Consider the following 10,229-nt stretch of genomic DNA (forward strand, 5'->3'; position numbering starts at 1 on the left):
ATGGTTGCAACAGCAATATCATATCTGGATGGTGCTATGGATGATTGATTGGTAAATAAAACACTGATTGGTCAGTAGCCAGGCAGGAAGTATAGGCAGGACTAGGAGAGAGGAGAATTGGGAGAACAGGAAGGCAGGAGGGGACACTGCAGCAGCCGCCAGGACAAGGAAGATGTAAGGTACCAGTAAGCCACAAGCCACATGGCAAAGTATAGATTAATAGAAATGGGCTGAATATAAGAGTAAGAGCTAGACAATGGTAGGCCTGAGCTAATGGCCAAGCAGTTTAAATAATATAAGCATCTGTGTGTTTATTTTATAAGTGGGCTGTCGGACTAACAGGGCTTGGCGGGGGCTGGAGAGAAGGTCTCCAGCTACAGGATGGCAGTGTTACGGGATATTCCTCCGCACCTCCTCACTGGCCAGAACTTACTGATTCAGCCAGGGTGGCTGGCCATCAAGTCCCAGGGATCCACCTATCTCCACTCCCCAGCACTGGAACTGCATGCATGTTGTCACTACACCTGCCTTTTTACATGGATCTGGGAATCAAACTCAGATCCTTGGCAAGCATTTTACCAGCTATCTCTCCAGCCCTCCCCCACTATAAAACAAGTATCTCAAACAAGTATCTCTGAAATGAACTGAAGGCTCTATATTCACCACTCTATCTAGTCCTCCAAAACTCGCATTATCCCAAAAGGCTGCTCCCACCCCTGCTCAGCTCCTATCTGACTGGTTCTGAGGGGTGTGATGCTACACAGGTACCTGTGTGGAACATGGGCTTCCTTAGCAGTTCCGCCTTGGGTGCAGACCAAGCATCCGCGCCCGCCATTTCTGTAAATTAGTAAATGAAAGAAAAGATGGCCTCGGGGGACCCTGTGATTTACATTTCTGCTTATAACAGCTGTTTTTCAATATGACATTACAGTTGTGTCTTCTTTTCATGCATCTAATTTAAGAGTCTTTTTCTACAATTAAATATGTAAACATGGATATATATATAGATGGGCATATCTGTATATAACACGTACGCATACACAATAGCCTCCAAAATGCCAGCAAAAGTTTATAGAAAAGACTTTTTATTGAGAGCCGCTAGTAGCAAAAGTCCGTGAGAGTATACAGCAGTGACAACTAGAGTTCAGAAGGTCAACCTAATCAGAACCAAGGGTTCTGTTAGAGGAAACCATCATGCAAGGCGTTATGGAATTACTGCCTGTTGAATGAACTGGCTGTCTCTTGTTGTAAACTTCTTGTGCAGTAACAGCTATGATTCTCCCCATTTACCGTGCATTTCCATATTATGTGTCCATGTAATCTCACGACTGCATCTCAATCTTATGGGCACAACTTTCCCTATACATTTGGGGTAAATGGACAACTGTCCCCAGCTGTGTTTACTTTTCATTAACATATTATCTGGCCAGGGCCATTCTCCAGACAAAAGTATTTCAGCAAAGATTCCTTTTTCCAAGGACAAAACTGCACATAGATCAACATTAGCTCATCTCACCCACAGACAGAGAAAAGAACCACTAACAATTAAATCCTCAACCCCTTACCTTCACCCCGGGTTATTTACACAAGACCCTAAGTTAAGAGATTTACTGCTCACATTCCTGGGATGATGTTTTAGCCACTTGCTAGACACTGAGTTAAGGCAGTTACTTCCCACTGACCAAAGGAGATTGCCTACAAGGCCAGACAGGCAATAGGTGCCAAGCTTCTTCCTTGTGCAAATGAAGTTTTTATTCCTCCACAGCCAGGTGCTACTCCTAGATTTTCTCCTCAGCAATTACTCTGAGTGAAAGTGCTCTTACTAACCAAATCTACACGCTCTGACATAGGTTGCTTAGCCACCTAACATGTCTCCTCCCTATCAGAAAGCAGCTGCAGCCGGGACAGTTCACTTTCTTGTGACTTACTGACCCCTAACGTTCCACCTAGCATTTCTAGATCATTGTTTGAGCATATAAATTTCCTAATTGATCTTAGCCTTTAGTTGACCCTACCAGAGAACTCCCCTTTAGTCACTCCCCTTTGGGGTTGTAATTGGAAGCTGACAATTACTGCTTTAAGTGTGGGTCCTTATCACCTCTCTCTGCGACCCTGAAAACTTCAAGCCTCGCATTGCTTTACCAAAGAATTACTGCATGTGTATATAGACTGGTTCTCTGAGAGCACTGGGAGAAGAGGATTGATGGAGAAGAACAAAGACGAGGACGGAGATGGAAAGAACTAGGTAGAATGATGAGAGAACAGCAGGAGGGACCGGGAACAGGAGGGACCGGGAACAGGAGGGACCGGGAGCAGGGGGGACCGGGAGCAGGGGGGACCGGGAGCAGGGGGGGCCGGGAGCAGGGGGGGCCGGGAGCAGGGGGGGGCCGGGAGCAGGGGGGACCGGGAGCAGGGGGGGCCGGGAGCAGGGGGGACCGGGAGCAGGGGGGACCGGGAAGAGATAAGAGAGCAGAAAAGAAACTGTAGATAGAATCGCCATAGAAGAATAAAGTGAATGGACTAAAGAACTCAGTGTGCTTCGATTCATTTGATATCCCTCAGATTAGAATCCTCAGCTGATTGTTACTCTTCCACAGACCCTGGGAGCAAACAATATAAGCTGGACCTAATATTGTTTGCGTTAACTTTTTTTAACTATACTACCATCATACCCTCACGCTATGTCACTAATTAACTTTCTAGCTTTCTGTTGCTATTTTTGAGTGATCATTAGTTCTATAAGTTTCAATAGTAAAGTATCTTTTCTTCCCTTGGTTTTAGCTTTGGCTTGTTTTGTTTTGGAGGCAGTCTCCTATGCCAGGCAGACCTGGAACTTACTCTGTAGACAAAGATGGCGCTGAACTTCTGCTCTTCCTGCTTCCTGGAAGTAAAAGCATGCATCACTACACCTGGTTTCACACAGTGCTGAGGATCAAACTCAGGTTCGTGCATGGTAGGTGTGATGGCTAATCTTGGCTGTCATCTTCACCCACCTAGGAAGAGGTAACCTCTATCAAAAAATTGGCCTTTGGGTATGTCTGTGGAGCACTTTCTTGATTAATAATAGATGCTGGAAGGCCCAGCCTACTGTGAGAAGTACCCTGAACTGTGTAAGACAGGTAGCTAGCTGAGTGTGAGCCCGGAACAGTGTTCCTCTGATGTCTACCTTTACTTCCCTTGAGCATGGACTGTAACCTATCAGATAAAATAAACCCTTTCCTTCCCAAGCTGCTATGGGCAGTGTTTCTCTCACAGCAACAGAAAATAGCATAGAAATTGGTACCAGGAGGAGGGTGTCACTGTGATTAACCTACCATGGTTTCTTGGGGTTCGTTGGGGAGAGGGGAGCAGGGGAAGACTATAAAAGTATTTGGAACTCAGACTGTTGAGTACTCAGATTTTAAAGATTGATTTATTTATAATTATGTATACAGTGCTATGTCTGCACATATCCCTGCAGGCCAAAAGGGGGCGCCAGATCTCATTACAGATGGCAGTGAGCCACCATGTGGTTGCTGGGAATTGAACTGGGTTAAGAGCAAGCAGTACTCTTAACCTCTGAGCCCTCTCTCCAGCCCCGAGTACTCAGATTTTAATGAGTGGTTGTTGTGGGAGCTTTTGAAGATAACACAGACAAGGGAGGCCTGGCTCAGGACATTTGTAGAGGGAAGCAAAGACTCTGTTAGGGTCACTCATGTGATATTCTGGATTAGGAATCTGGCTGCTGACCTTTAGCTGACCCTAAAGCAGCAGCTTGATTAACAAGAGACCAGCCCCACTCAAGCGAAACCTTTCGTGCTTTTCTGGGACAACAGATGCTGGTCATCTGGGGCTGAAGAATCAGCTGTTCCTAATAAGAGATCAGCCTCACTGATAAGGAATATTCTGGGAATTACTTATTTAGGGTCAACACACAAGCTTCGGTCCGAGAGAACCAAGGCTGTGTCTCAAGCTGCTTGTTGGAATCTGGTAATATCTAAGGGTCACCCACACGGGTATTGGTTTTGAAAGCATGAGAGGCGAGATTGAAGGGGTCATAGAGAGCAGCTGAGGCTAAGCAACATTCAGGAAAGGCCACTGAGGAAGGTCTAGTCTCAATCTCAGTGGAAACTCTGGGATCCTGGAGATGTCAGACCTGTGGGATGTCTGCCAAGGGCAATGGCAGATGTGGAGTTAAGCCAGCCTGAGCCTCCAAGGCAAGCTATGCGTGCTGCAGAAGGCAGAGCTGGAGAAGGGGGGCTGCCCAAGCTTTTGGGAACAGAGGATCACGCATGAACGCCAGATACTGGACACTGAGCTAAAGAATCTGGATTTTGGGTTTGCCTTGATCTGACTGTAACTAGGCCCCAGTTCTCTCAGAATAAGAAAGTAAATAACTTAGTTTTGGTTTTACAGGTGCTTACAGTTAGGAGACTTTGAACTTTTAAAGAGATAATGAACTTTTAAAAAGTGTTAACGATTTTTTTTTCTTTTTTTAAAGACCGTAGTACTTTAAAGAATAAGCTGGCTTACAAAGAATTCACAAAGAACCAGAAAGCCTCAGGAAGATGGACAAGCATTCAAATAAAATAGGCCCAGCTGGAGGCTGGTATCTGCCAACAGGTGTGTTCCAGGCTGTGCTGACCATGGCTCACGGCCAGAGGTTCGGTTATCTTGGGCTGTAACCTATGTTCAGTAAACTAACCGCTTTGTCTGAGCTCTCTTGGAAGGGCTCTCCCCAGGCACATGCTTGTTTATTTATTACACATACAGTGTTCTGCCTGCATGTATGCCTGCAGGCCAGAAGAGGGCGCCAGATCTCATTACAAGGGGTTGGGAGCCACCATGTGGGTGCTGAGAATTGAACTCAGGACCTCTGGAAGAGCAGCCAGTGCTCTTAACCTCTGAGCCATCTCTCCAGCCTGCACATTCTTTACCTTCCTGTGAGGAGTGATTCTTCAGAGAACCCCAATTCTCTATGGTGAAGGCCAAGATGGAGATGGATGTATCTGGTGAGCGCCTCAACTTAGGAACTAGCAAAGAGATTACAACTTGGCAGACAGCCAGAGTCAAGTGGTGGCTGTAGAACACCTCCCATCATGCCCTTGTGTTTGGTCGTACTCTCCAAGTCAGAACTACAGCAGTTCTCTTTGCTGTATCACAAACACAACACCGTTATCAGCTATTATTACGGAATATCTGATGTCAGGCATTGCTATACGCTTTCCACACAAAGGACTCAATTCAATCCTCACAACTGTGAAAAAAAAATTCACAACTAAAGCAACAAGGCTCAGAAAGGCAAAGCAACTCTTCATTCGCAATGGGGCACCAGGCTAGTGTCTCTCTGAAGGACTGTCTGCCCTTTCCTCTTCATACTACTTTGCAGTCAAACAGTATCTTCCAGGGCTGTTAAATACATGTGCATATATGTTGTGTGTGTATTTATGAAGACTGAGGGGTGTATCTTGGTGACAGAGCACTTGTCTAACATGTCGAAGGTTCAGGGTCCAATCTCTAGCAACACCAAACAAACAGACAAACAGAGACAGACAGATGAGCAGAGTGATAGCTATACAATTTATGGGGGACAAGAGGTAAAAATCCCTTATTTTAAAATGTATTCTCTGAATGAAAATATGTCTACAAAGAACCTCAAAGATTCTCCCTACACTTAAGATATACACTGTTACCCATTCTACTATATCATCTTTTATATGTTAATTAACATTTATTTCCACCTGACTTTCTTTGCGTAACTGTAAGAGAGGCCACCAGAAGGCAGTCCTTGGGAAAGGACTGAAGCAGCATGGGAAATAAAACAAACAGGACCATACCAGACTTCTTTTCACAGAGAAGATTATCAGAGTGGGAAGAACCTACAGAAGCAGAGGGGAAAATCTTTGCCAACTACATATGAGACAAGGGACTGATATGCAGAATGCAGGAGGAACTGCAAAAATTAAATCCAATCAATAAATGAGCTACTAAACTGGATAGAGGGTTCAAAAGACAACTGGCCAAGAAACACTTGAACAAGCATTCAACGTCCTTACTCACCACGTAGATGCAAATTAACACTGCTCTGAGCTGGGGTCTCTTTAATCCCAGCACTCTAGAGGCAGAGGCAGGTGGATCTCTGTGAGTTCGAGGCCAGCCTGGGCTACATAGTTCCAGGACTGCTTTGAGGTTTCATCTCAGAGGTTCCAGCTCCAGACAGAATGGCTGCCATCATGAGAGCAGCAGGAGGGCTCGGCAGGTAAGAGCCCTGTCCTGGAGACCTACAGAAAACCTGAATCTAAAAGTTGTTCTGATTCTGCGCCTGCGCTGTAGGCTCTCTCATGCATGTAAGGCCGTGTGTGTGTGTGTGTGTGTGTGTGTGTGTGTGTGTGTGTGTGTACACACAGATCATGGTACTAGAAAGATGATCATGAGAGGGGAGGAAGAGACCTTAGGGAGAGAGGAAATGGTGATGGGAGTGTGGGAAATAAGAAAGCAGAAGGGCTCTAGCTGGGGAAAAAGGGGAGTCAGATGGAGGGAGCTGGGGGCCGTTGGGTAGGGTAATGAATGAGGGCAATGACGTCATCGAGAAACTCATTGCTTTATATGCTCATTTTTAAAAAATTGGTATTTGCTGCAAGTACGTCTAAGAGCTTTCCAAGTTTCTCTTACATAATTAATGAATCATTTTCATTTTAGTGTGTTCTTTCAGTCTACAGTCTTAAAATGTAATCACATACTCTCCCTTTCGTGTTCTCATAAATCTCTCCCCTGTTACACTGTCTTTTCATAAACGTTTCCTATTCCCTATTCTTTCTTAAAGCACATAGTGAGGGGCTGAGAGATGGCTCAGCAGTTAAGAATACTGGATGCTCTTCCAGAGGACTAGGGATTGATACCCAGCATCCACATCAAGCGGCTCGCACCTGGTGCCCTCTGGCTTCCTGCACACATGTGGTGCACATAAACTCACTCACAGACACATAAATAAAAATGAATAAGTCTTTTTAACAAAAAAAAAAAGCGCACAGAGAAAAATAAATTCATCACAGACTTATGAAATATGGGGTTTTAAGGACATTCCAGAAATCGGTACCATTTCACTTGAGTTCACTGGTCGGTCCCATGTTACAAAAGTTGGCAGCGCCAATGCCAAGATCAAAACTCATGCCTTTCAACTTTTACACTACGCATCTCCGAATGTAGAATCTGCAAGGACGTTCCAGCATTGTTTTTGCTATTCTTAGGCAAGAACAATGCTGACTGCGAGCGTTTTGCCTGAAATTACACCCAAAAAGACTTTAAAACTCATTAACTTCTCGAGCAATTCATTTGACAGGTTCAACACGAACGCGAGAAGCAACCCTGTTTTGTTCCACAAGCAATTGTGTGTGCGCGCCTTAAAGGAGATGGAACTGTTCATTATCCCGTCTATTTAACAACGCCGAAGCTTGCACCCGACACCCTGTATCTGCGAAAGAGCTCGACCACTGGGTTCCATCCCTAGCCCTCCAGCAGCAATTCAATGGCTAGTGAGCCTTTTCCCGGTACTGAACTCGCGGGTGCTGAGGCTGCACGGTCTCAGCCCACGGATGGGAGGGGCGCACACCAGTAGGAGGAAGAAGTGCCGCAGCAAAGGGTGCAACCGCTGAGCCTCCCGGACGCCCCCCTCGGCCATCCCACGCGGCTCCCCCGGAGCCATCCGAACCCGGGAGCGAGCCCGGGCCCGGGAGCCTCATGCCCACCGAGCGCAGACCGCGAACCCCAACGCACTTCAGCTCCGAGCAAAGCCGCTGCAGGGGTCCTCTGGCCGTGTCCTCAAGGCGGCAACGCGGACGGGAACTCACCCAGCGGCGGAGCTCCTCCTCCTCCTCCTCCGAGCCGGTGCAGCCGCCTGGGAGCACCACTGGGTGGGAGCGGAAGAAAAGGCCGCCGAGCTGCGGGCGCGGCCCCAGCCCGGCTACGGCTCCGCCCACATCTCGGGAAGGCACGCCCACAGCTCGTTCTCATTGGTCACTGCCGGCACCGGCCCTTCCAAGCCCCGCCCCCGTCCACGGCCGGTTTCTCCCAGGAGGAGCCAGCCTCGGTAGCAGCTAGACAGGGTCCCAGGCTCTGGCTACTCGGGACCGCGGCTCCTACCTCGCGGCTTTCGGTCTGTGAAGGGGAAGTTGGGAAGCCAGAGAGCCAAAGATTCTTCTCCAGAGGGTCTTCTCTGTGTGTCCTGGAGCCTCCGATTTGAGGCGTGAACTGAGAACTGAGAATCCTCTAACCAGTCACCAAACGCTAGCATTTCGCAACACTTGCGTTCTTTCTGGCTGTATATTGCTCCCACACCAAACTCTTGAAAAACTACCACTCATCACATATATGAAATTGAACACATTTTCAATCATTTCCCCTACACTGTCATAATTATATCTCCTTTGCTGTCTCAAAAGGTCGTAGACACATGCACACATTAAGTTCAGGAGCTACTGGAAATTAACCCAGTGCATTTGATTCACCTCTAGTAAACTTCTTAATCTAGAGCTGTATTCTAACTTTTCTAAATTCTTCTTAGTTTTGGCATATTTGCAGCCCATACCAGTTGTCATGTTCAGGATTCACGGGATTGTTTTTCGCATAATTAGAATCAGAAACATTTAGAACAATGGCGGGTACTCACATCACATCTTGCACTTCTGGACATGCGCACTGCCAGCTTGACATCATTATCCACCAGGCCAAGATGCAAAGAGCCATCACTTGCTCAAGGCACCTGTCTCCTCAACAAAGCCAGTGAAGATAAATATCTCCCAGGATAAACTGAAACCTGGTGGATATTTTGTCCCCAGTAATACCTTACCTACTGAATAGAGCACACATTGATGATCATTTATTACAATAGTAGTAATTATATTACTTACAAGTCTATCAATACCGCTTTTTTTTGTATTTTCCAACTGGTAATCATGTCTAGAAAGAGTATCTGGCTCTGCCTCTTCATATCCTTCCTTTCTCAATTGTCCTCCTCTGTGCTTTGAGTAATGCTGTGTGTGGTCTGGGTTTGTTCTGAATTCAACTGCTAAAACCTGATACCAGTACAATTCTGGTACTCGGATTGCCCGGCTCTGGCCACGGGAGCCCCTACATTGCTCCTGTATCCTGGGGATGTTTTATTTTCCAGGACTTCCTGCTCCCTAGTACAGTTCTCAAAACATCTTTCTTCCTATTGCACGTGGAGAGTGTAATGTTATAAAGTCCTTTTGCACTTTTCCTTTTATGGTGTATCACGTAACATAAAACAGAACACTGTTGGGTTCTCTTTAGGAATAGAACCAACATAATGAATATATATTAAGAAGAGAATCTATCCAACCACCTTACATGATAGGGTCTGGGTAGTCCAAAGAAGGTTGTCTGAACTACAGGAAGGCTGGGACCAGCCTGATTGCCTCAGCAGTCTAACACCAAGGGCCTGGAAGATGCATGTAGAGCCATTGGTCTTCAGTCCAGGTTCTGGTGCCAGCAAAGGAGTTTAGAAGCAGTAGCAGAAGCACTCACCTGCAAAAGGCTAAGGCAAGCAGGCAAAATGCTTTTCCCTTGGGGCTCCTTGTATCTAGCTGCTGCTGAAAGGTGTTGCCCACATTCAGGGGACGTCTTCCCACTTCGGTTTCCCAGCCCAAAAACATCCCTCACAGGTGCGCCTAGCGGTTAGCCTAAAGATTTCCTCACAGGTGTCCCAGGAGGCTGGATTCTAGGTCTGTCAAACTGACAATCAGTGTTAACCTCACAAACACTATGCCTTCTAACCACACTTGATGATGCTGGGAATCAGAAGAGACAGGATCACTTAGATTGATACCTCAGCTCCAGATGGCTTACAAGACAAGTCTGCAGTTAGGGGTCACTTAGAGATATGGTCATCTCAAGGCTTGTCCCCAGGGCAAAGATGGAATACTTACAAGTTCACACAGCTGGCTGCTGGCAGACCCTAGAAGACCCTCTTTCAGGTTCACTCTTGCCTGTTGGCAGACTTCATATCCAGGCTGGCCACTGACTGATGGAGTCATTTCCCGGGGCTTCCTAACAAAGTACCATGGAGAGGATTAGTTTTCTCCTGGTTCAAAAACAAGACAGAAATAGAGTGATAATCTCTATGGAGGCTCTAGGCACAGCCTGATGATGCTCTAGGGCACAGCCTGGTGATCTCAGGCCTTTCTCAGGTAGCTTCCTCATTTTGACCTCTGCTGGGGCCTTTGAATGATATT

The 10,229-nt window shown here is 46.6% G+C and overlaps 1 protein-coding gene across 2 annotated transcripts in view; it reads right to left on the bottom strand.

Moving 5' to 3' along the window:
* Window positions 1-7,943, bottom strand: part of Slc25a30 (solute carrier family 25 member 30) — a 29,072-nt gene extending 21,129 nt beyond the window's left edge. Inside the window, exon 1 of one of the 2 annotated variants that reach the window (XM_036199201.1) lies at window positions 7,827-7,943. The gene's annotated coding sequence lies outside the window, so the exon portion shown is untranslated. Of the gene's footprint in view, window positions 1-7,752 lie in introns of both variants that reach the window. The other variant, XM_036199202.1, reaches the window with a different exon arrangement.
* Between the last annotated feature and the right edge of the window lie 2,286 nt (window positions 7,944-10,229).

The sequence above is a fragment of the Onychomys torridus genome, chromosome 9 (genome assembly GCF_903995425.1).
Source record: "Onychomys torridus chromosome 9, mOncTor1.1, whole genome shotgun sequence".
In the NCBI taxonomy this organism is placed as follows: domain Eukaryota; kingdom Metazoa; phylum Chordata; class Mammalia; order Rodentia; family Cricetidae; genus Onychomys; species Onychomys torridus.